We start from the raw sequence: 26,436 nt of genomic DNA on the forward strand, positions 1-26,436 counted from the left end.
TTGGCATGTTATCGCCTGGGGGCAGCAATGAGCTGTGCGAACTCACTGCGCATGCGTGCGCCCGTTGTCGGCAGTACTGGGGTGTCATCGCCAGAGGGCAGCAGAGAGCTCTGGTGGGCTGCAGTACTGTCTTGTCGTCACCTGGGGGCAGCAGTGAGCACGGTGCGCACGCTCTCTGCAGTACTGGGCTGTCGTCACCGGAGGGCAGCAGGGAGCACGGTTGACGTCTGACTGCAGTACTGGTTTCTGATCACGCGAGGGCAGCAGCGAGCGGTACGGCAGCGCTGCGCATGCGCGCCCACCGCCTGCAGTACTTGCTTGTCGTCACCCGAGGGCAGTAGGGACAAGATGGGGGGCGCACTACGCATGCGGGAGCCGGTTGGCTGTCGTACTGGAATTTAATCGCCCGAGGGCAGCTCTGAGCAGATCGGCCCCAGTACGCAGGCGTTCCTCGGCTGCCTGCAGTACTGGGGTATCATCATCCGAGGGCAGCATTGAGCATCGGTGGGGCATTGTGCATGGTTACTCGCCGGGCTGCAGTACTGGTTTGTCGTCACTTGGGGGCAGCAGGGAGCAGAGCGGCGCTGCTGCACGCCTGAGCTGAGCGGCTGCAGGCTGCAGTAATGGGGTGTCACCGCCCGAGGGCAGCAGTGAGCTGGTCGGCCTCAGTGCGCGTGCGCGACCCCGCAGGCCGTAGTACCATACCCTCCCCCAGGGCATCGGTCGGCCGCAGTGCGCACGCGTCAGCCTGCCGGCGGCCGGGTGGAGCTCCCCGCGCCCCCGGCCCATCCCTTTGTGCCCCCCGACCCTTCCGTGCCCTCCCCGCTGGGCACCTGCGCCCTGCAGGAGGAGACAGTGGTGGGGACCTCCCGAGCATCCCGGCGGCGGTGCAGCGCCGGGGCACAGCAGCGCCAAGTGGTGGTGGAGGCGGCCGGGGCGCCCCGGCAAGCAGGCGGAGCAGGCCTCAGGCGGCGGGGCGCACTGGGTGCCCGCAGGCAGGGCCCAGGGCAAGGGCCCCAGCCGGGGTGGGCCTCGTCCTCATCGTTTTATGGCAAGCATGCTTACAGCCGCTGCCGTCTGGTTAGGGAAAGCAGTGTCATTCCCTTGTTCCAGCTCTGCTCCTGACTCCTTTCCAGTAGCTCCCCTTCCAGTCTGCTGCTACCAGAAAAGTTATGGATATGCTGCCATAGGAAATGCAACCCTCCTACTCAGGACGGATCAGAAAGACCCTTTATTTCACACAAAGCTTTAATCTTCTGTCAGCTTTCTGTTTCCCCAATTACAATACCCATATAGTGATCTTGGGGTTGGGCTAATCCTCCCATCAGGATTCTCCCATCAGGATTCTCTTCCTCTTTCTCCACTCTCAAGGGAATCTCGGTAGCTAGTCCTCCTCTTCCTGTCTTGGCATGACTGGAAAACTGGGCTACCGACTTCTCTCGGCTGCTTCCCCCACCACTAGATTGTCATTAGAAGCACATCCACCATACTCTTCGATATCAGATCAGAAAGGTGTTTCCTTTACTTAAAAAAAAAAAAAAAAAGAAGAAGAAGAAGAAGAGGAGGCAAGGTCATTCCTGGGAAGAGCATATGTATACTAACAAGCACCAGATGAGGGAGATCATGCGCAATGACAACACAAACTTTGTTTTACACTCAGTTATCACAGTAAGACAGTTAAGACAAATATCCACATAAAAAGATGGAAAGTTTTTTCAAAGAGCACAAATGACAACTGGAAATAGCAGCCCCTGAGACAGACAGAACCCGTGACCGCCTCACATTCAGTTCACAAACCTGAATGATGCCCAGCAGCACATCGAATAGGCTGAAACAGTGCCAGGCGATTTCCCTCTCTTCTCCCTTGGCAAGGAAGCTAAATTAATATTAGTTTCATTCAAAAAACAGAAGAATAATTTTGTAAAGTCCCGCTGTTTCCACCTTTCCACTTGGAGGCAAAATGGCCCTCAACTGTTTAATGATGTTGCCATGGAAGCAACTGCCCCAGCATATTTTAGGATCTCCAATACTGAGCATTTTCAATAACCACCAACACAAATGCAGGGAATAGTTTTACTATCCCATTTCACGATGTAAAAAATTTTCAAGACGACTCCTTTTCCTGTGTGCTCCAGTTCTCTCAAACATCTAGTCCAAAATCCGTGCTAGAAACTCATTAGCTATGCCCAGCTTCTGTGGCATATTCACTTTATATTTGCACAGAAAAGGTAGTATTTCAGTAACAGCTGTGAAGATAATGACTTTGCATTCTATAACTGTGTGCCAAGGTGCAACTTCAGCCCTCAAAATTGGAGACATTTTTGCTCTTTATTTCTCTCAGGGAACTCTTTGGTGTCCCAATTAAATGGTTTTAAGCATGGGAAAAAAGGAAAGGTGTGCTTAGCTGTGAAACTCAGCACACAGGCACTCTTTTTGGCTGCATTAAAATGTTTTGAAAAGCACTACTCCATACATTTGGCAGCTAGCGGGGAGTCATAATATATTGTTTTGTGTAATCAGTACTACAATCTGCCAATACGTCCATCTACTTGTTTGCAAGGGTCAGTGGGGACTGGTTTTAGGTGCTTTCCCCTCTTCTTTCCATCGTCCTCCCCCATTTTTAAAACATATATTTGCAAAGAAAAGAAACATACTAAGAAAGATACTATGAGACATACTCTGAAACATACAAAAAAGAAACATACTAAGACTGGGCTTTAAGTGCTATAAGAATAATCATATCATTCTAATAAAATTGTTTCAATTTATATACAATTTATATAATTTACATAAATTTATATAATTTATATACAGGTCAAACTGGTTTCATAAACTTCAGAACTATGTGAATAAGTTCAGTTCTCAAGTTAACTGTGCAATGCCAGTACTAATTCACTGCCATTGCCTAATCTGATCTTTCACTATTTTTAAGTGCCTTGTGCTACACACAGATGCTGTACATAGTATACTCAAACCACTTACGCTAAAAGCTTGAACTGGCAAAACTTTCATTTGAACAATCCAAAATGCTTTACAAAATTACCCAAAGGCTGCATAAAAAAGGTAACACATACTTCTTAATGAGACAATTTGCAACCACTGAATAGGCAATGGTCTTAATCCTTTAGGACTTTGAACATCTTGTCTTTATAACTGTTACACAAAGTAAATAGCCAGAAAAGCTGCACTATTTCCTTGACAGTCTGCCCAGTTTTTAAGATTAAACAAGTAAGGGATATTTGCACAGAGTATGCCTACCACACTAAAGCATGAAAAATACGTGTTCTGATCATCTTTTGCAGTCCTGCAGGCAATAAGCTAAGGACGCGTGTTCCGTTTGTAAAACATCTGGAGTTCTTGAGCAACGATCACAGCTTGTAGGCTATTACTCTGTGAAAAAGACTACTCACTTGATCTCCCATATACCATTTACCTGGCTTGAATACTACAGGTATTAGGAATGAAAGTATACAGCCTTTTAAAAAAGCCAAATACTGTCTTTTAAATTTTCTCAGAATCGTCATTACTTTTGATTGTTAGCCACCTTCTTGCAACCAAGCTGCAAGAACTTTAAGACAACAAAATATTTTGCCTTCAAGTCATAATAACTGTCTGCTCCCCAGGACTTAAAGAGACACTATTGTCTGGTAAAACCTGTACTAAACCCTACAGCAAATCACAAGATGCTTTCTCCAGAGGATCTGACCACTGTATGCCCTTCACCTTCACTAAGGTTGTTCAGTATCATATTCCATTCAATAAGCAAACCAGTACAATCAATGTTTTAATCTGCTCTAAATGCGTTCTAGAAGAGAATAAAAATGAGGTATTACAGCATTTAGTCTTCATTATACATGCTACCCCAAGTGTCACAGACTTATTTTAAAACATCAGTAACATACGCTTTTCACAATAATGTTCAAGGAAGGAATATATGCTTGATCTCAAGTATGACTGTTCTTAAAAAGCTATGACAGTGGGGCTAGGTAACAAACTTTTGTCAGGCCATTACTCACTCGGAACCTCTGGCTCTCGGCGCTTCCAACGTAGTCAAAGCTATCTTTTCCACATCCCACTGGTATGGCCTCCCCAGCAACTTCTGCAACTGTATTATAGATGAAATTTAAAAGGTAGAAATTATGCACTGCCTTGAAGTGCCAAATGCATTGCAAGATTAAGACAAACTGCTGCAAGTGAAATGGATTTGCACAGAAGCCACAGACCTTTTCACATGGTCACAGAGATATTTAGGTATTATTTCCTATTAGTGCCACAGGAAACAAGGTATCCAATTACCTCTGGGGCTATAGGCTTATTCAATTTAAAAATGATAGAAATGGACAGCCACTCCTCACTCCCTTTCACATAACATAACACCTTTTCTTCATTCTGTGCCAACAATCATTCTAACACGTCTGACTGACTGACTGTGTGTGACTGCAGGCACGTTGTGAAAAACCTCACAGGACCTGAAGAAAGGTTTGTCTCTAAATGTGAAAGCCAGTCTGTAAATTGATTTTCTTCAGTAAAGGCAAAGAAATAGTTAGCTCTAAAACTGACAGCCCCTTGTTATCCTCTTGTGACTTACCAACACCCTCCGCACACATGCTACACGGTGGCTATCCCCTGGGGAATTCACGCCAAAATCCTGCTCAAGGGCCAGCTCACCTCCCTGCACCCTCTACGTCATCTATGTCCGCAAAAGTGAGGGTGCACATACTGGCTGCTTTAGGAAAGAACCTCAGCCCTAAAGGCAAGAGGGAAATGGGGGCCTAAAGAGAGGGACTGGGGGAGGGGGAGGACAGAAGACAGGAATGAAAAGGAAAGAGAAGGATGGAGAGATAAAGAGAGGGCCAGGGAGCCAGATAAAGGCACTGTGGGCCAGATAGCACAACATGGAGTAAAAGAGAAGGATGGAGAGCCAGATAGTGAGACAGGCAGTGGAAGAGAGGAAAAGAGGGATGAAGAGCCTGAGAGAGGGATGGGGAGGCCGGATAGAGAGAGGAAGGGGAGAGGATGACAGCAACAGAAAGCTGGATGAGGGAATGGAAAAAGAAGAATGGAGACCCAGACAGAGGGACAGGGAGCCAGTCACAAGGACACAATGAGAAGAAGCTGGATCGAGGACCAGACTGATGGACAGCTAGACAGCCAGATGGGAGGGCTAGACATAGGGAGGGGGAGCAGAAGAGAGGAAAACAGGGATGTAGAGGTGGTCAGAGGAATAGAGAGGAAAAGAGGGAAGGGGAGTCAGACAGAGGGATGGAGCAGAGAAAAGAGGGATGGGGAGACAGACAGAGGGACGGAGAAGGAAAGAGAGGAAAAGAGGGATAGAATGGGAAAGAGAGGGATGGCAAGGCAGACAGAGGCATGGCAAGATAAGAAGAGAGACAAAGAGCTGGAGAAAGTGATAGGGGCCAGACAAAGGAATGGGGGTTGAAAGAGAGGAAAAGGGGGATGTAGAGACAGACAGATGAGGAGTGGGACAGAGTAAAGGGAGACCATACAGAGTGATAGGGAGAGAAAGAGAAGGATGGAGAGCCAGAGGGATGGGAAGCAGAATAAAGGGATGAGGAGCAGAAGACTGAAAGGGGGATAAAAAGAGACAGAGGGATGGCATGAGAGAGGGATGGCATGAGAGAGGGATGGCATGAGAGAGGGATGGCATGAGAGAGGGATGGCATGAGAGAGGGATGGCATGAGAGAGGGATGGCATGAGAGAGGGCAAAGAGACGGAGAGCGCAAACGGAAGGACAGGGTGCTGGAGAGAGAGGAAGAGAGGGATGGAAAGCAGGACAGAAGGATGGAGTGAAGAGAAAAGGTACAGCCATCTGGAATGGGGGATGGAAAGAGAAAGAGAGGAATGGAGAACCACATAGGTGGAATGAGGGACAGGGAGAAGAAGGAGGATGTAGAGGGACATGTAGAGGGATGGAACAAGGAGAAGAGGGATGGGGAGACGGACAGAGTAGGAAAGAATGAAAAGAGAAATAGAGAGGCAAACAGAGAGGCAGTTTGAAAGAGAGAGAAGGATAGGAAGTCACACAGAGTTACAGGGGCAGACAAAGGGATGCAGAGCAAAAGAGGCAGTGGGAAAGGGATGTAGAGGCAGAGAGAGGGACAGGGAGCTGGACAAAACAATAGGGGGCCAGACGCAGTGGCAAGGAGAGGGAGAGAAGGATAGAGAGCAGGATAGAGGGATGCAGAGATGATGAGAGGGATGGGAGCCTGACAGAGGAATAGAGAGTGGAATAAAGGAAAAGAAGAATGTAGAGTCTGACAGAGGAGCAGAGAGCTGGAGAGAGGAATAGGGAAAGGAAGACTGGAAAAGAAGAATTGAGAGGTGGACAGAGGGGTGGAGAGAAGAAAAGAAGGACAAGTAGCCAGAGAGAGTGAGGGGGAGAGAAAGAGAAGGATGGAGAAGCAGTCAGAGGGAGGGAGAAAGAAAGGCAGATGGAGAGGCTGACTGGAGCAAGCAGAGATGGAAGGGGGGAAACACTGAAAGAAGGACGAGGAAGGGACGGAGAGAAGGCGGTAGGGATGAAGACGATCACGATAGCTAGATGGGGGCAGGAACAAAGGGAGAGGCAGGCAGGAATGGAGGTGCGGGGATGCGGGGGGGGGCCGGCAGGGGGGAAGCAGGGACCCGAGCGCCCGGCCCTTACTGCAGCTCCTGGTCTCGGCGCGGCCCCGGACGCCGGGGTCCCCGCTCGGTTCCCAGCCCGCCCCCCGCCCCCGTCGCCCCGGCAACGGGATGCGGTGGTGACGTGACGGTCCCCTCCCGCTCCAGGGAGACCGCCAACCCCGGCGCCGCGCCCCTCCGCCGCCCAGCGCGCGCGCAGTGAGGCCGCAGCCTGATTGGCTGAGCCAGACCGAAAATTGAGGCGAGGGAGACGAGCGAACTTCCCATTGGCCCGCGCGGACCCGCTCAGCGACTCGCCAGTGCGGTCAGAAGCGGCCTTAGGGCTTCCGTAGGCTCCGGCCAGCCTGCGTGCCGCGGCCTCTCTCGGCCTCCAGGGGGCTCCAGCCCTGCGGTCTGTGCCCGCAGGTGCCGGCCCCGGGGCAGGGGGCCGGGAGCTCACGGACGGCTTTAGGGCCGGGAGGCTGCAGGGGATGTTGATGGTGTTGGGGCAAGGCCCTTGGGGGGGGGCGGGGTGGGGCCCCGTCCCAGAGGGGCGCTGCGCACCCACAGGTGTCGGTACCACGGCTGCTGCGCGTGGCTGTCAGCGTTGGAGGCGGCGCCCTGGGGGACCCTGCAGGTGGAGGGGACCTCGTAAGGACGCTCTGTCCTAGATGTAGAGGGGGGCACCAGGATGGCACAGCAGTCTCCAAAACTCCCTGAGCCCGGCATGCAGCACGGGTGCCAATGCCATGTACAGGATCAGGGTGAGCAGGGCTTATGGGGGGACTTGGCTGGGTACCTAGTTTGTGCCCCAGGGTAGGGGTGGCCCTAGGGTGCCCAGGTGTGTTTGTGTCCCCACTCAAGTTTGTGGTTCCCACTTCCCAGCTGGGGGAGCCTTAGAGCTCTCTGTGTTCCCTCTTGGGGTACAACCCCTCCCTCCCTCTCATCCATCCTGCTTTAACTAATTCAAGTTAACACAGGTTGAGTAGTCTGATCATAATATAGCTGCAAACCCCTCTCTGCCCTCATAAGGCTAATAGAGGGCCTAATTATTAGCAAATCAAAGCATGGTTATATGATAAGTCAATTCGAAAATGATATAGAAAATAGGTCTTTTGAGTTTTCTTTTCAAGCTTGCAGGTCTGTAATGCACTTACCCTACTCCCACATGGTATTCAATAAAAAGATAGCAATACATGCCATACTAATGCTCTAGCATAAGTGAACTAAAAATAACTGATAACTTTTTTAGAAGTTTAGACAGCACCACTGTCCCAAAGACAACTAGCAATGCAGTCCTGCTGGAATCTGCTCTCAAGTCCAAAATATTCTTCACCTTTCCAAATGATTTAAGAGGAGCTACAAAATCAGACCTGTTACGCTTGCAGAAAAAAAAGCAAGTTGTTTCTATAGGAATAGTTAATATATAATTGTTAATCAAACTGGGCTTCTGGGTAATAAGTTGAACAAAATTTAGAATGCTGCAATTGATAGTAATACAACATAGCTAGGAGAAGAAAGCATGGTTGCTTACAATGGGGGGGGGGGAGGGTCACATTAGCATATTACCATATTGAAAGGATTTAAAAGAAAGGGTAGAAAAACAGCCTAGCATGAGCTTCAGCACTGCACTATTAGACTTAGCACAAAGACGTACAAGGTGAGATACAGATAGTACCAGGAAATGGCATTACTTCATTAGTAACTCAGGACACAGCCAACTGTTAACAAATGTCTGTTTCTGGGGTCTATATATCATATTTAAGTCAACTGCACTGTTTGAGAATAATTACTGAAATCATAGACCTAGCTTATTCTTCATCTGACATTTTTGATGAAGGCTTGATGTCCTTACAAAAACAGTTATGCCTTTCATGAAAAATAGAATCTGTGATCTTTGTTGAGAATGTACTTTTGTCTTTAAAATTTATGCAGGAATGGGTTTCTGAATATTTGAGAATATCAGAAGAGGGAAGAAAAAAAATGGGTCACAGGTTGCCTATCTAGCCCTGGGGGCACGTGATTTATATGAACACTACGCATCGCGACAGGCTGCAAGCTCACTACTATTTGACATGAAGACCCAAGGGGTTATAATCGATTCTTTTATACAAAAGACAGCTACAGAGGCATCAAAAATCTGTCATTGAATGAGTCATTGAATACTAGGAATTACAGCAGGCAGAAGGGAAGAAAAAGCAAAAATAAAAATCAGAGTGCAGTTATGTTACTCTCTTTAAAGGGACACCTGCATCTTGAATCCTGCCTGCAATTCCAGGGCCTCCACAATAACAAGGCTATATTAACAGAAACAGCTAGATGCCTTGTTGCAGAAAGTATCAAAGGCTAGCAATTTGCATGCTTTTAGCAGCACTGCATGCCTCAATCTACATCAGGCTCAGCCCCTGCAACTAGCCTAAGACAGATCTGTGACACCAGCCAGGTGTTTTGTGGAACAGAGAAAGAGGGGGACTGACTTCAAAATAAAATCATAATGGAACTGAAGGAAAGACAGGAGGAATTAGTTTTGACATTTTTAACGCAAAACCTGCTTTTCCATATTTTCACCGCATGTGGACCTATTCCCAAAGTCCCCTTAAGGCAAGGGACAAAGAAAAAGGGAGCAGGAGAAGATGCGCGTAAGAGCTGAATCCCAGCATTTCTTACTCATCTCCTCTCTCATATAGTTACCTCCTTAGGAGACCTCCCTTTACAACCTATGTAGAATAAAGCGACAAGGAGTCAGCATGGACTAGTAAGAGGACTGACTCAAGTACCACATTAGCACAGGAACTCTAGGTTCATTGTCAACTGCACAGGCTAACAAGCCCAGATGTAGGAGTAAGTCATGAGGTCAGGGCATTTCTTCATGATGTGTCCATTGCTATAATGGAATGACTAGTCATACACCCTCGTTGTTGTGTATATCAATATTGAGGGTTTCTCTCCAAGTTTTCTGTATCATCTGATATTCCCAGGGAAAGCTGTGGCCCATCCTTCTGCACAGCAGGCAAGGGAAAGCCTCTTAGTTCACTAAATTGTTATGCTGTATTCTATACTCACAGGAAGGCAATGGCAAGCACCACAGGGGCTCCCATATTCACCCTTAACTCCACAGAGGGAGGTGATCCAAGTCCCATGTGTGACATCTGCTTGAGTGCAGGGACAACACATCTACCCTGGTGACTCAGTCAGACATTTCAAGCCTACTTCCTAAGTTTTGTGGCCTGTTTTTCATCGCTCCCATGCTGCAGGCAGGGAAGCTGCACCCCTTACTTCACTTCTGTCCATGGTTAGCACAGCTCAGAGAGCTATGGACAGTCTGAACGCAGTTTAAAAGGCTGCACGCTCTTCAGCAGTGCCCTAGGTTTTTAATGGAGCCACAGCATTCCCTGGCAAGTCTAGCTTCAGTATCTGAAGAACTGCTGAATTGTCTGAAGTCAGTGCACATCCTTCTCAAAGGCCTGCAAGTGGTAGGCTTTATGTTTTCATTGATGGCCGGCCCACTCCTTCAGCAGCAAGCATACAGGGTTTTTAAGACAGTTTTGTAAAACTTTCTTTCACCCTGAAATTCAAGTGTCTGAGATTAGGGAATAGCACAGCTGTGTTACTGCTCCGGAATGTTCTCTGCAAGTTTTGTGTACGTTTCTGAGCAAAGGCTGGAGGACATAGTCAGAAGGGAAGTTGTTCTACAGGATGCCACACAACTAATCTCAGTTCCTTGAGAAGGAACACAAAGCTCTTTGGTGGGAGATAGTTTTGGGAGACTAGCTGTCCCAGTAAGGGGGCTCAGATCTTGTTTATCCTCCCTTTCCTAGTGAGTTCAGATCATTCCCTTAGTGCTGTTCCCATGTACTCTCTCTCATGCCCTCCTCTCCTCGCCTTTAAAAACTGTAGGTGGTGGGTTTGCCATTCCTTTAATTCCTTGAAGGGCAGCTGTGAGTATTCACCACTGCCACATCATCTCTGCCTGTGCAGGAGGGTAGCAAGACATGCCCATGGAGCATGTGGACAGTTATAAGTTCTTGAGTATTCTATGAAAAGTGTAAATGGCTCAAAAAGTCAAGGTCTCAAACTATAAGGAAAGGAAAAATTTGCTTCTGAACAACTGCTCATAGAGCCTCAAGGAAATGCACCCAGTTCTGAACATCCTGGGAGCTCTGTATGGGCAACAGATTAGAGATATAGAAAGCATCACTCTTCCACCATCTGCAACCCCCAAACAAAGATCATCTTCTCAGCCTGGCTCAGTAGCAGGGAATTTTAGTATCTATCTCAGATTCCAGAACGCATTAAGAATTAGTGAAATTTAAACTAACAGAATGGAGCATTTGCTGTATCAGTACTCAGTAGTACGCCATGGACAGCCTCAGTGTGGTTCTTTCCATGGACATCTCCTTTTGGTGGCAAACTTGAATAGTTTTGACAAACTTTCTCATAAAAAGTCTGCTTTGATCCTTCTGTCATTCAAAATCTAGCTCCACATATGACCATCCCTTCCCTCCAAATCTAGAGTGTAGAATTAAAATATCCTTTGTCTGCCAGCACTGAAACACTGTCACTTCAAAGTAGAAAATGTCACTTCAGAATTCATTTTAACAGAGACAGTGACAATCCCTGATCTTGCAAACATGTTTGCCATAAGAACTGGCTGTACTAGTCTACAGTTGTTTGAATTAGACTACAAAAGTAACATGACTGCAGTGCCAAGGCCTTATATCTAAGCCTTTACCACTGACATGTTTGCTGCATTCTTCTGCCTGGGGTTGCACTTGGTTCCATTCTCTTACATTTCTAAAGTCTCTGATACTGAAAAAAAATGTTTACTGTACAGTACTCTGTATATTGGCTCAAATGACTTGAGTGTCATGACAATGGCCAGCACAGGTACACAAACAGCATGCAGATACCTTGCTGTGGTATGGCAGCACAAGCCTTGCTGTACCAGAACTCATGCTTAGACTGCACCCAGTGGCACTTAAAATTCACTCCTCGTTGCTCTGGTCAGAATGTCCTCAGCTGTGACAAACTCCTCCAAGGTGGGCTAAAAGGAGGGCCTTCCTTCCCTCCTCACCCCTGATATCATCCTTCCTCTCTTTCCTCTAGCCTGGAGTCCCATTCATCACCAAATCAACTGAGGCACTGCACAGTAATATGTGCTTTCAGACACTTCTGTATTTACTGTCCACGTTTCTTCCATGTATGTTAAGTCTCCAGACCAATTTAACTCCTTTGGTCAGAAGGATAGTATAATCCAAAGATCCAGTCTCACAGTTCAGATGGCTGTTCCCTCCTTGAGCCACAGTGGGGTACATTGGCAGGCAGCCAAGAGCTGAAACTGAACTACAGCAGTGCACTCACAGGCACAAAGACTAGTTGCTGGCCAAACCAGTCCTTGCTGAATTGAGGGGTGGCAGCCTGGAAGGATCATCATGTGAAATTCGGGCTTAAAATTATAGTACTTGATGCTACCTTTTTTTTTTTTTTTTTGGGGGGGGGGGGGAAGAACCACTGTTTTCCTATGGTCAAGTAGTAATAACGTAAAAGATACAAGTTGTAAACTTGCTTATATTTAGCTTGTATAGAAATATCAGGACTCAGTGTGATGCACACTACCCTGCTGCGAGCCTCCTAGTGATGGGGGTGAAACGTACCTAATGCTGTTCTGCAGCAACAATATATTGTCAATAAAGAAGCAGTAAGTTTGTAATGAGACTTAGAGGTTTCCTCCTTGGGCATCACTGAACAATTCCAACTATAGTAGGTATAAATTTGCCATGACTGCACGGGCAAAGCTTACATTCTGCACTGAGAAAGGATTGTAGGATTTCTGCAAGGCCTTTAAACCTATCAACTGCCTGCACACCCATATGCCAGACAAAAAGAAACAGCCTGTGTGGGCACAGCTACAGTTTGTCTTGTTTTGTTTTTTAATGTTAAAAGGTTTTCCAGTTAGTTGGTTTATGTTTTTACTCTTGCTCTTCCATATTCTTTGCCTTATGAAAGTAATATGTGATTTAAGGATATGGATACCAGGCTAGTTTATGCGAGGAGGTGCCCATGCAATAAATAGGCTGACTGCTTATGACAAGAGGACAAGGAAAGACAAGGCAACATCAGTGGGGATAGGGTGGGGAGAGAGAAAGGGCTAGAGAGGGACAGTAAAACCAGAAACATCTCACATCAGGTACGCATTCTCTGAAACCACCTGTCAACCCTGAGCTGCCCCTGTCACTGAACAGGGAGTTTATGGGGATTCAGGCTAAGGCCTAAGAGTAGGGAGGCTGGTAGAAGCTATGAAAGTTTATAGCATTAGAAGAATGATGAGAGTACACTAAAAATCTCACTGTTTAAGGACTAAGCATTCCATTATATCCACACACACCCCCCAATCCACATACATTCCCCTCCCTATATGCCAGTCTACCTGCCCTGTCTCCTCCTACAGGAGGACTTATATCCCCCAACTGTCCAACCCCTCCAGTGACCCCACACACACACTATACCCCACAATGTCAGCCATGCTGCACACTTCTGCCACCACTTAGCCTTCCCACTCCAATCTCATCTGACAGCCACCGTCCTTGAATTGGCCAAGTCACACTGCAGCACAGCGGTTCTTCAGTAGTATCAAACTTGGATCCACAGCACAATCCACCTATGGATCCAAAGCTACGTCACCAGTTCAGCACAAGCCCCAAGGTCCCGGTCTCTCTGGCCCACCATATCTGTCCATATTCCTAATCATTAGCTGCACACAGATCTCACTCCCACCCCAATGCCCTACTGGTCCACCCAACGTTATTCCATCATCAAGACCCACCTCCAGCACACACCTCTGCATACTCCTTGTGTTCTCATTTTGGCCAACAGTCAAGCTTACCAATCTGCACCCCCTCTCTGTGCCATTGATCCCTACATTGGTCTCTGCCCTGTTAAGCACAGTCAAATCTTTTGCTCTGCTTAGAAAACATGACCATCTTCCCTGAGCTACTTGGTCAAAAAAAATACACATGCAAAGCACCTTCAAAAATGCCCTGCTGTACAAAAAGGACTGCTGAAGTAGAGCACATCAGGAAGAGCATTGGTTTCTAATAAGGAAATAGTTTCCTACAGATACTGTATGCAACAATCAAACAAAAGTGACAGCCATCCCAACAGGGCACTTGCAACAAAAAGCCTTCTCATCATGCAAATGGTGTCAGCATTAGAAGCTTATACCTCAGTGTTCTCTGGACTTCTATGGGAGCACGTGAAAGGATTATTTTTTTAATGCACAAATCAGGACATTCCAAATCCTGCTGTATTTGTCGGGACAGCCTGACAACTCTTTCTTTTCGGGTAAGAAAGCATCAGCCTGATGACAGGACAGCAGTTTGAGCACCCCACCCTATTCTCACTTACCTCCCTGTCCTCTCCCCCCTCAAAAATTGAACTTCATGAAGTGCCAATCCCCCTTCATCTGCCATCCCATCCTACTCCAATTTTCCTCTCTGGATCAGGATCACAGCCTGGAACAGAGCATTAGTAGCCATAGTAAATTCTCAGTATGCTCCAGACAGCTGTTCTACTTCTGGCTCCCCTTCTAGAACCACATACTGGTCCAAAGAAGAAACACTAAAATTAAGAGGTGGCTGTAAGGTATGGTTGGCTATATTAGTTCCCATCTGTAATGTGCTGCTTGGGGACTAAGAAGCTATCACCTAAAGCACTTTCTATAACTGACAGCAGACCAAACAGTCAAGTGTCAAACGACACCAAAAACATCTTTACGGCACACATCACCTGAATTCTTTAGATTCTAAAAAACACACACCCCACAAACACACACACCCACCACACAGGAATCGTTTTGTCTTTCCCAAAACTTTTTTGGTAAACAATGCATCCATACTATACATTGTGCAGTAGGGTTCTGTGTCACAGTTAGGGCTTCCATGTACCATAGTACTACAAAACCATCGAAGCAAAGACCAGGGCTCTACACAGAGCTGTTATCACTTCAAGAGTTGCCCCTTCACAGACTGCTATCTGTGAAACATGCAGTAAAACAGCTTCCTGAAACTCGTTTTTTTCTTTAATCTTGCTATGCTGCTACTACAGCATGACCTGTTGTAACACCACAGGGAGCAATATTAGCTCCTTGGTTTGGACATCTTGTGACATGGCTCTAAAGCACCATGGCTGGTTTGGAGAGAACAAACAAAATTCTGTATAATAAAGTTTTGCTAGATTTTTTTACTATAACTCAAACTTTAATACACACAAATATACATTATTTTCATATTCATAGACGATAACTCCCAATTGAAATTTGATTTAATGCAAAAAAAAGTCTGTTCTTTTTATTAATTTCCACCTGATAACAAAACTTTATAATTATATCTGAAACTGTGGTTAATTTATATGTGCAGCACAACATGGAAAAAAGCTTCTGTGAATTCCTCAAGTTCTCTAATGCATGAGAAACACCACACTTAAAGCATAGGCTACTAGATCTCAGTGCAAGAAAAGGAAAAGAAGCTGAAGGTTACCAATTCCCTTCTTTTTCCATCCAGTATGATTAAAATTCATAGCTTTCAGATAAAAATCAAGACTCTGAACACAGTTTTTCTTCAAAATCAACCTGACTTAAAATTATTTAGCACTGTCTGTGTTTAGTGAGCACAGGCTTATATAGTTCACCACCTAGATATTCTGCCTGATGCAGACCTGGTTATTAACTTATTCATTGCAAGTGTTCAAATTATCTAGCAGAAGGAATCCAGAGAAATCCAAGGTAAATTCTGAAGTGGTATGGATGAAATTCATATCCTACAATGAGCGCAGCGCTATTTTCACTTTATAACAGAGTAAGTGATGTATAAGCTTCATGTATCGTCCTCCTCTTCCCCAGAGGAGATTCCATCATTAAGGATAAGCTCTCATTACCAGACACCTAAACCATCTGGCAAAATTACTGACAACTCAGGAAAGTGTAGCAGAGGTGGCATGGTTATACAGTGTTTGAAGTTTGGAGTAATTTAAAACTTTTTTCCATGATTGCAGAAATGCTTTCTGCAATCGTAAGAAGTGTTATCTAATTCACATACTCTATCTTTTTGAGTTGGCTCCTTTAAACTGCATTTAGAAATCTAGCTAAGGCTCACATTCTCACCTCTCAGGTATTGTATGGGAATTCGGCAGTTAAATAGTTTTCCATTATGCTCCCAAATACATAGATACACCCAGGTCTGTTCTCAAGTATTCACTGATGCCAGAACACAACCTTTTTGATCCCACTTTCTTCCCACTGGACTTCTTCCAGGTGTTGAAAAGACCTATAAAAAGGCAAGGTATTCCAAGAGGCATAGAGCAATTTTGACTCACAGATGCATCCAGGTGATGCACACAAAACATGCAGGTGAAGGAGGATTAAGAGCACTTTTTATCCTACCCAATCTGGTGCACAGAGAGGGCTTAGTGTTTCTTTGTGCCTTCTCCAAATATTGGAAGCAGCTTGACTAATACTCCTTAAAAGCAGGATATAGAAGTGTGAAGTTTACACAGTGCCTTACAGTGCACTCTTCGCTCTTCCCTTCTGACTGTTGCCAACTGCCAGCAGGAATGAACCATGAAAAGCAGTGCCAAAAAGAAAAGTTATAAACTTCTATATTTAAGTCATGTTCTTTATGTTGTGCTTCAAAGATCTGCATTCTAGCACAAAAAAAGATGTATCCACACTTAAAGATGAGCTACTCTTCATTTCACTGAGGAATCTTGTAATGCAACAAAAGAGGAATATCTTGGCAAAGGTGCTGTCAGCAGCCTGGTGGGACATATGCTTAAGATGCCACAGGTGAAGGAAAGTACTGATAGAAGCACTGCAGCATCTTGCAACAGCTGAAGTCACCCTCCATCTAGACGCCAAGGCTGGCATAAACAGCACACATAATGGCGTGCCTTTTTTTTTTTTTTTTAAAACATGGAGGTAGCATTTTGACAGATTCCCACTTGTCTGTCATAGAATAAGCACTGCCCACAGCTACAGGTATCAGAAGGGGGACAATCTGGAAACACTACTTATAATGCTGAAGCCTTTGGCTCTTCTCCCAATTAACTGGTGATTTGCATTCATGTCAAATAACACATTATGGAAGTTGCGCCATCTTCCCAGGCTCCCAGAAGCCTTTTATTGTGAGAGTTGTTTTAACCCAAATGCAAGTAGCAATAACCAGGGGGGCAGAACTGTCCACATGACTCCCTCACTGTGTTGCTTGGCCACAGCACATTTGATTAGCTTCTAATAGCTAATCAAACACATCACTACCCATCACCAAAAAAAAAAAACCACACATTAATTTAAATCTCAGTTCCTGAATCCATGGAATTATAAAAGCATACCCACCTTAACCAGAACATAAAACAACTTTAATTCCTACAATTTCAGGGAGGACTTCAAATAGATCAAAAGCCTTAGTCTCGGATTCCAAATTAAAATAGAAGGAACTCAATTTGTGCAACTTTAAATGTCTCCTTCGAGCTTGACATGATTGTTTTCATGCTCAAGACTAGACATTGTTACAAGGAAATTTAAGGGTGATTAACATAGGCATTTCCAAACAAGAACAGTCAAGTTGTTTTTGTTTCTAAACATAAGGTGGCAGCACGGGGATACTAGTATCTGAAGCCTACTAGCAGCATCTTTGAAAAAGCTGAACAGCTCTTTTACAGGAACAAGAGAATGACCCTACCAGCTCTCCCTAAAGTTTAGAAGTTATCAGAAGTCTCTAAAGCCTACACAGCGGAACAGTTCTGAGCATAATTCTTTCATCTACACCACTCAACTATGACTGCCCACAAAAGCCATCATAAACTACCACCTTCCTAGAGGAAGGGCGCACAATCCCTGTCACTTTGTCCTGCCGCAGCAAAACGGGAAGACGTGCAGCATCAGCTTACCAGTCATTGCAATCAAGTAGCCAGACTTTCAAGCGCATGAACAGATGGCATGGATTAGGGTGACTTTAACCTCTCCTCTGCTTAGAGTTATGAGAGTCCACCCTAGGAACGAGAAGAAAAGGGAGGGGGGAAGATATTTCTTTACACCTAGCATTCCTGCTTCAAAAAAACGACGCATGCTCCCTGCTTCTGAATGCTTGTCTCTTTCAGAGAGAGCTTATAAACCTCAACTTGCAAGAATAGTGTGAGTTTTGATATTTCTAATGGAATCTATATGCATTTACCCCTTGCCAAATTCTGTTTAAGCAAAAGAACATTCTGTATTAGATAAAGAAAGATTATAACAACATGGCAAAATCTGCAGCTAGGAGGAGGAGACATTTGGTTCTAAATATCTCTAGCTTACTTCACTTACTTTGGGAAGAACTAGTTTTGCGACCAGCCCTCTCTCTTCTAGAGCTGATTTCTGTTTAGAAATTATATATAAACCAGTTCACCTTCTCTAATGAAGAAGGCCAAAACCTTAACTGTGCTGAAGAATTTCAGTTATCATAGTTTGGTTATCTAAATGACTTCAATGCAGGACTGACAACTGTGCAATGGGGAAATAAATGATTATGACAACTCTCAGCATCATCCCCATCACCAGTACCTGGCAGAGGGGTTCCCAATTTGTTGCACCAAGGGCAATTCAATTACTAGCCCCAGGGGCACAGGCAGAGCAGGGTTCCCAGGAAAAAAGTTATCTTGAGGCCAAGGAACATAGTGAGACTGTTCAAACAATGACACCTTCAATAACAACAAGCAGAGCTGGCAACCCTCGTGCTATGAAAGAGAGGAAAGTCCTGTGCTAAGAAAGCATCAGCCTGATGACAGAGCCTGATGATGCTGGGGCAGATACTCCCTAGAAAGAAGATGCCACTTGAGGGCAGGGATGCTGTTATAAGGCAGAGAGAGGTAAGCTATAGTGATGTGCAATGTGATTATCAGCAACATGACTACCTAGGATTATGACTTGCCAGCCAGGTGCAGAACAGAGGAGTTTGGGGAGAATTTTTGGAAATATTAGAGAAGAAATTACTTTTCATTTGTGTGGATACCAAGGACACAGGGGAAAAAAGTAGGGGGAGAGTTTTTGATAACAAAGCTTAAATTTAAATATGAAATTGAAGGCAAAGGCCTCCCTGACAGGTAGGGTTTGGGGGGGGGGGGGGGGTTTGTTTTTTTTTTTGTTTAAATGTTTCTACTACCACATAGAGGACCAGGGATGCTGAGTGACCATGCACGGCTAACAAAAAAAAAAAAATGGTGCAAGGAAGGATTCTAAATCACTAGGAACTACAGAAATATTTAAAATAGAAGGAAACTATAGAGGAGGCATGGCTTTCATCATAAGCCACATGCAATCAGTCTGCTGACATTTACAAGTTACAAAAAGAAAGAGATACAGGAGAGTAACCTAGCGTTACAGAAAAGCTAACAAGTGTGGAAAAAGGGCATAGTTTGGGGTGGTGCATACTGTAGAAATAAAGATACAAAGATCTTCGTATTTTTCAAGTTGCAGGGAAAATATTTAAAGACATATGTAATCATACATTATCACCTATTAGGAAAAGCTAAAAGATCCAAAATAATTATTCTGATAAGGGGGAATTAAGATATCCCTCAAAAAGTGGAAGTTACACTCAGAGGCAGAAAACAGAAGTGGCCACAAACTGTCACTTTAAAGCACAATACCACAGGCCAGAAAAACAGTTCAAGGAAAACAATTTGTAGACAGCATGAGAACTGATGAGTATTTCCTCAGCCATGTGAGGAACTGGAAGACTATCAAAGAGTTTGTAAGGCCAACTGACGGCCAAACCATGAGGGTACTGGAAGTGGATTTTTTTTGCAGGCATTTTACTTCAGGCAAACTTGGGAAAGATCCTGTGCCAAAAGCTTACTTTACAGGAATTGCATCACAGAATATTTCAAACAGAAGCATCTGTAGGAAAGATTACAGAAAGGATTAAGCCAGCAAAATGAATAGCAACCAGTCATGAGACCATATGGTATTCTTCCCCCTCCCGTCCCCCCCAATGCTCAACTCAAAGATGAAATAGCAGCTGTAATAGCTGCAGTGTTCTGCCGCAGTACCAGAGGACTGGAAGGTAGCATACATAACACCAATTTTTAAAAAGGTTTCCGAAAGCTTCAGGCATATAAATCCTTAACTCATTCCAGGCACACTGACAGAAGCTATTCTGAATGTTAAAATTAGTGGGTGCATGAATAAATAGTAAATGCAGAGAAAGAGTCAGCACAGTTTTTGTAAAGGGAATTCATGCCTGACAAATCTTTTAGAATTATTTGGAAGAATCAGTGAGAACATGGACATGAGAGATTCAGTTGATATACTGTATTTGGATTTCCAGAAGCTGTTCAGGACAGACTTTCAGCAAAGTTTCTTAATCTATGCTGCATGGGACAAGACGAAAGGTTCTGCCACAGAAAAGCAACTAGTCAAAAGACAGAAGTGGGATAAGTGGTTAGCTTTCACAGTCAGGAGAAATCACCTACAGACTCATGCAGAGATCTCTGCTTAGCCATGAGAAATTTACCATATTTACAGTGGTTTTGGAAAAGATAGTCTAATAGCAAGGTGACAGAGATTTCTGACAATATTTTGTTCTAGGAAGTTAAAAAAAGCCACCGTCAAGTTGCTACAGGGACTAACAATATTGTGGGAATAGACAATAAAGCTGCAGATGAAGTTCAGTGTGGATAATGTATGTAACAAACATGCAGGCACAGGGATGGGGGAATAATGATCTGAATGACACATTGTATGATGGTATCTGAGAAACCTGTTACCACCCAAAAGAGATCTTGACATAAAAATGGGTTTTAAAGTCAGTTCATTGATCAAAATCCAAATAGAATGTTTGGAAGTACTTGGAAAAGAATAGAGAATATTTGGGGGGGGGGGGGGGGGGGACATAATTACACCACTATTAATCCAACTTGCTCCTTTATCCTGAATACACGGTAGGTAGTCGAGGCCTCTTATCTCTCAGAGACCATAGAGCAGAACTACACGAGGTACGGAAGAGGATGATAAGGTGCAGAACACCTGCTGTACAAAATAGACTCTGCTTCTTCAACCAGAAAGAAGGGAAGAAGGGGAAAGAGTGATGGAGTTCTGTAGGCGTTACAGACATGGCATGGTTCACTGTCTTCTCCAATAGAAGACTTAAGAGGCATCAAATGAAATTAGGAAGTAGAATACAACTGCTAATTTAACCAGTTTAACTGGTTAAGCCAAAACTTACTTTTCTGCTGAATCCTGTGGATGCTAAAACTTTCTATAGATTCAGAAATCATGCAGACAGTCACAGATGAAATATGCAAAGACACCAGCTCTGGCTAATTGTAATTATTAGTCACAGGTCACAGACACTGAAAACTAGGAGAACATTCCAGGACTACGTACTCATACTGTTCATATACTTTCTCAAGTATCCACTACCACCTCTGACAACATTTCAAACTGGACTCCTTTTGATTTAGTATGGTAATTTTCTTAACAAACATTGACAATATTTGTCTAAGTATGAACTTCTGTACTTTAATGTAGATATGCTTAAAAAAAAAGACCATTGTATGTTCATTTTATGGTTCTAGAAAGCCCTGGCATACTACAACCAAAGTTACAACTGGCAGCCTGGTTTTGCCCACAAAAGTCACACCTCCTCAAGGCAATTGATCAGCAAATGTGAGATGTGTGGACTGTTTCTGCCATTAAATTCAATGCCTATTATAGCTGCTTCCCAGTGCATTTAAATGCATCTTATAATATTCAAACTTATTTATGTAAATAGAAGTTAAGAAGCGCCACTGAGTCCTTTAATCACCGGAACCTTCAGATAAAAATGCTGCTGCGGTAGATTCCTCAACTTTATGTCAGATTACCAGCTATATACAAAGATCTTTCCAGCCCAGTTCTCAGACTAATTAAGAAAAAGCCTCTTAGATTGTTGTCCAAGAGCACTGTTGATGCTCTGTTCTAGGAAAATTTTTAAACAAGACTTACTCACTGAGGGTTCGTCTCTTCATTTCCATATGTTCCTGTGTATTTGCAGGTATTCCAAAGACTAACATAGCCAGAACTGTTAAAAGTGGAAATAATTAAAGTTAAACTCATTCAGTCCAGTGCATTTGCTTTCCAGGATTTAGTCACGTTTCTTTCACTGCCATTTCAGCTTTACAATTATTTTGAGGGATTCCCTGAGGCTACCAAGACTTTGCTGGCTATACATGCAGCCAGCAAACATGAAAGTATAATTCCAGTTCACCCTCTCAGCCCGTACAGTGCCACAGGCCTGAACACTAGGAAGTTCAGTGACTTAGCATGCAGCCAGGCACAGTCAAGTAGACCACCTGAGGGCTACCCAGAGCTGTGCAGCAATTTGGATCGACTTATTTTCATCATTGATGATGCAGCATGTTTTCAAGGGGTTCTAAAGCCATCCCCAGCCGAACTTTCCAGACTGAAGGATAGCCGCTGTCAAATAACGTTCAGTCTGCTTAAGTTGCAAGTTTTCCAGTTGCATCTCCACAAGAGGCTCAAAGTATCTATCACCTTTTAAAGCTCAAGCCAAGCTTTTCTCTCCCTATGCCTCCAACTCTGATGTTTGCAATTCTGTTTTAAATAATCAGCAGTTTGTTACAGGGGAACCCAGCTATCACAGTAGCCAGAACAGAACAAAAATCAGCTCATACTATTCAGGTCAGTCCTAGGGAGAGCATCTGGCTAACAAAACAACTGGTAGTGTTATTGTGCATCAATAAGTTGTGTGCAGAGATTGAAAGAGTAGTATGAAAAGCCTACAAGTCAAAAAGATAAACCTATATATTCTGGGGGAGGGGGAGGGAAAGGGGGAGTCTGAGAAGCACATTTTAATAATGCCTTTTATAATTAAGGAAGTTAAATGTGCATGATCAGAAAACTACTCGGTAACCATCCTTCCTTTTCATTATAGCAGTGCCAAAGAATGATCAGAAACTGGAGCCCACAGAGTGCTAGACACTATGTATACACATCAGCCTCCATTACATAGAAAATAGAGCTTCATTAAATGAAGTCAAGACCATAAATCACTAAAGGCTACCAGTCAGGCTTGAACTTTTAAACATAAAGACATTGTTTTCACTACAGCAGAACAGATAACCACTGAAAAGGTTGTTCTTCAGCTACAGATCAGATTTTATTCAAGTGTCTCAGAGCACTTTCAAGGCATGCAACCTTTCTTCTAGGTGTCGTTAGCACTTACTAGGATTACCTTCAGAAAATGCATACATTTAGACACATTGGAGGTTTAGCTCAAGGATCACACACCTAAACCCTCTTCATTACCACCACACTAATTCTCAAAGACTGTACTAGGCCACAAATAGAAAAACGCTGAAAGAAACAGTCACTCATACAAAAAAGCTAACAAATACAGCCTTACTGCCCTTGTAAACAGTTTGCTTTACCAGGGGCCAAAAACATTCCTCATGAGCCAACCGCACCAACCTAGCCTCAGTCAAACTCGGCAGCAGTAAAGGGGTGCCAGGAGGCAGCTGAGACCCCCTCGATCTCCTGAGGGTCCCTGGCAGCCAGTTCTGAGTCTGCAAAGTTATGCTTCTCAGGGTTACTGGCGGTCGTCTTCAGGCCCACAGAATCAGCCCTCCACGGTCCAAACATGCATCAGTGAAAACCCCAGAAGAAAGGCTGGCCCACGATCACATACCTCTTTGGAGCAAAGTCTCTGCTTAGAGATGCCTGTTCTTCTTGATAAGCATGGTCTCTTCACCCATGGCCTATTTACCAGGAGCCATTCACAGTAACAACAGAAACAGCACTAACACTTGTGTTCCATGGGTTTTAAATGGATCCTTTAGTAGCATTTCCAGAATATCTCGGAGCGCAATGCGACAGGTCACGTGGTACACCCTAAGAGAGTCCGAGTTCTTTAAGTTGGCAGACTTTTTAGCTCCTTTCGTCTGAAGCGAAATGAAGAATCAGTTTTCCTTCTAGAAGTGTCCTGAGGCCGAGCAGCGCAACTGAAGAGCGCACAGCCACCAGGCAAGCGCTGCCCGCGCCTCCCAGGCGGAGAGCGGCCTGCGGAGCAGCTCTGCAGAGGAAAAGCCTGGCGGGCCGGACACCGGCCGCCTGGGGGCTGCCCGGGCGGAGCGGCACCCCCTAGTCCGAGGGGCGCAGAGGAAGCAGCTCGTCCCTCTGCGGGAAACCGCGCCAGCCGCGGCAGCGCAGGCTGCCGCCACGCAGCGCTCCCGCAGCCTCTGGAGGCGCCGGGGCTGGCGGGGCGGGGCGGCGGCCCGGCCGGAGTGGAGCAGGCCCCGGCCCCGGGGCGCGGGAGCTCGGCCAAGCGCGGCCCCCCCGCAGCGGCCCCGGGCAGGCAGGAAGCGCCTTTTTTGGGTCTCGGAAGAGCCATAAAAGGCGCAAAGGAAATACCAAATATGGGCAGGCGCTTCCGCTCGGCCTTGGCCGCCGTGCAGCCACGTGACGTGACGCGTCGCGGGGCGGGGCGGGGAGGGAGGCGGGGCGTCCCTGGCGGGGCGGGGCGGGGCGGGGCGGGGCGGGGCGGGGCGGGGCGGGGGGCGGCAGGCCTGGGCAGCGCGGCGGCGCAGTGGCCCGGGGAGCAGCTGGGCCGCCGCCAGCGGTGACGCGCGGCCTTTCCTGTCGCTAATGGTCGGATCTGGAGTTTGGCTTAGAGTCACGAACAGCTGCGGTGTAATTTCGCCAAACGGACCTTGGGCCGCCGAGCGGAAAGGCCGGAGGCCTCCGCTCCTGCCCGCTGCGCTCGCGTGTGCGGCGGCTCGGACGGCGGTGGCTCCCGGCCAGCGGCAGCCCCTGCCGCTTCCCTGGGAACAGCCTCCTTGAGGCGCCGCTCTAGCAGCCATCTCACCTTCTCGAAGGAAGTTTCTCCTTCTCCAACTTAGCCTGGGGAGCAAGCTTTTTAAGAATCGAAACTCCTGTCCTTTTCAGACCAGCAACAAACAAAAAGACTTCACTGAAAATGTACAGCCAATGCATTTCTCAAACCTGCAGTCTGCTTTCACATTAGAGGACAAAGGCCAGGAAAGGAGCAGAAGTGAAAAAAATGTGCATTTTCTATGCTTTACTTTATAAACAGAGACAGCCAATGCAAAGCAAAAGTTGCAGGAGGGTTGACCAAATGCCAAAGTATGAGCACCTTCTAGGAAGTTATACCAAAGGGCATTCCCAGGAAAGTGCCCATTGTTGGCATATGTCAACACTTTACAAAATAAGTTGGATTGTTTGTTTTCCCCCAAACAGAAGCTCCATGGTATCAGGGAGCTTCCTGCAGCAAGACTTGGCTCAGACCAGTCACCCCCAGCTAGAAGTTGTTGTTCACCAGCTTGGAGGCCTTACAGACAGTCTGTAGTGCTCAGTTGCTGAGCCTTCCCCTGCAGCATTGCTGCCTTGCACTGGTCAGCTACGCTGCCTTTTGGTTGGGGTTGCTGCAGGGCCAGCCCTGGCTCGGTGCCTCACACCCCTCCGCAGTCAGCAGCTGCTACCTGGAGACGCCTGTGGCTGTTGCCCAGAGCCGTGGGAGGATAGGCTTCTTCCAGCCACTGGGGGCTGAGACAGCCCTCCAGAGGAAGCTTAAGGAGGTGACATGCTGGGAGGGAAATGGGGCAGATTTCTGGAGGCCTCCACAACTTGAAAGGATCTACCATCACAAACTGGAGAAACTATGGGGCAGAGGGGGCCCAGCTTTGCTTTTAGCCAGAGAGAAGCCTTGCAGACCTCACCCCAGCCCCTCTCGCTGCTGCCTTGGCACCCACAGGCTGTTCCTGTGCGCGGAGAAGGCCGGCCACATGTCAGAAATACGGCCTGCTGCTAGAAGGGTTGCTCTGGCCTTCACTCCTGCAGAGGCCCACAGTGCTGCCTGACTCAGTCCTCACTGCACAACCCAAGAGGAGCTACCGTCTTTGCTGCCTCATTAGACTCGGCAACTACAATCACTCTTCATGTCTCTGTGAAGTGCTCTGGCAAACCTGAGCCAGCCCAAGGCTCACTGGGTGCTGCACAAGAGCCGGCCTGGTCAGTCTTTTGTGTGATTGCAGTTCCAGCAGGCTAGACTAGATTAAACACAGCAATATCTGAGCCAAGCTGTGCCCATGGACCAGAAGAGGTTTGGCCTGGCTCCAACTGTTTGCTTTGCTGTTGACTTTGAGAACTGGAGTTGGGAGAAAGTTTTGTGGTTAGATTTACATAACATTGTTTGCTTCCTCCTTCAAGGCAGCACACCTCAAGGCCTTTAGTCATAGTCTCCTCTCCCATAAGTGGATTTCTGTGGCATTTGACATGAGTTGCATGCTCAGACAATGTGAAGAGACATGTTCAGCTTGCCCAGCCAATCTTCCTTGGCAGCAGCCCCTCGGTTTGAGAAGGGCTAGTGCTTTCCTCTGGAAAGGCCCCGCAGCTCATGTAACCTACAGAGCCAGCTACAGAGTCACACTCAGCAGCTCCCAGCCTGCACCCTGCACTGTGGGCACAAACGAGTACAGACAGAGCAGCACAGGCCCTTCCCCATACCTTGTCCCAATCCCCTGAGGATGGGCCTACCTGACAGAAAATGGGCGGGGATTTATCAACTACTCCACTCGTACACAGCCTCCAAATTGCTGCCATTTGTCAGAGGTGGGCAGCATTCCCCAGAAGAAGGAGTAGCCCAGGTGCTTCAAAAGGTTGCAGCTTCTAGCTGGTGGCTCCCTGCCTCCTACAGAGACTGCTTGCTGGCTTACACGGTGCCAGATGCATTCATCAAGGCTTATATTTGCACCCCAGCTCCTCACAA

At 46.1% G+C, this 26,436-nt stretch overlaps 1 long non-coding RNA gene across 7 annotated transcripts; it reads right to left on the reverse strand.

Moving 5' to 3' along the window:
* Nucleotides 1–1,207: 1,207 nt before the first annotated feature.
* On the reverse strand, nt 1,208–23,994 carry LOC104140128 (uncharacterized). Of its 7 annotated transcripts, none has more exons than XR_011143908.1 (6): nt 23,341–23,986; nt 21,643–21,714; nt 17,564–17,665; nt 4,017–4,105; nt 1,798–1,876; nt 1,208–1,524 (listed from the first exon to the last, which is right to left on the reverse strand). It is a non-coding gene; the product is annotated as an uncharacterized lncRNA (long non-coding RNA). The 7 variants fall into 7 exon arrangements; XR_011143911.1 differs by having other exon boundaries at nt 1,798–1,863; nt 21,639–21,714; nt 23,341–23,960; XR_693220.2 differs by having other exon boundaries at nt 21,639–21,714; nt 23,341–23,960.
* Nucleotides 23,995–26,436: the final 2,442 nt, after the last annotated feature.

Source organism: Struthio camelus, chromosome 13, assembly GCF_040807025.1.
Source record: "Struthio camelus isolate bStrCam1 chromosome 13, bStrCam1.hap1, whole genome shotgun sequence".
NCBI lineage: Eukaryota > Metazoa > Chordata > Aves > Struthioniformes > Struthionidae > Struthio > Struthio camelus.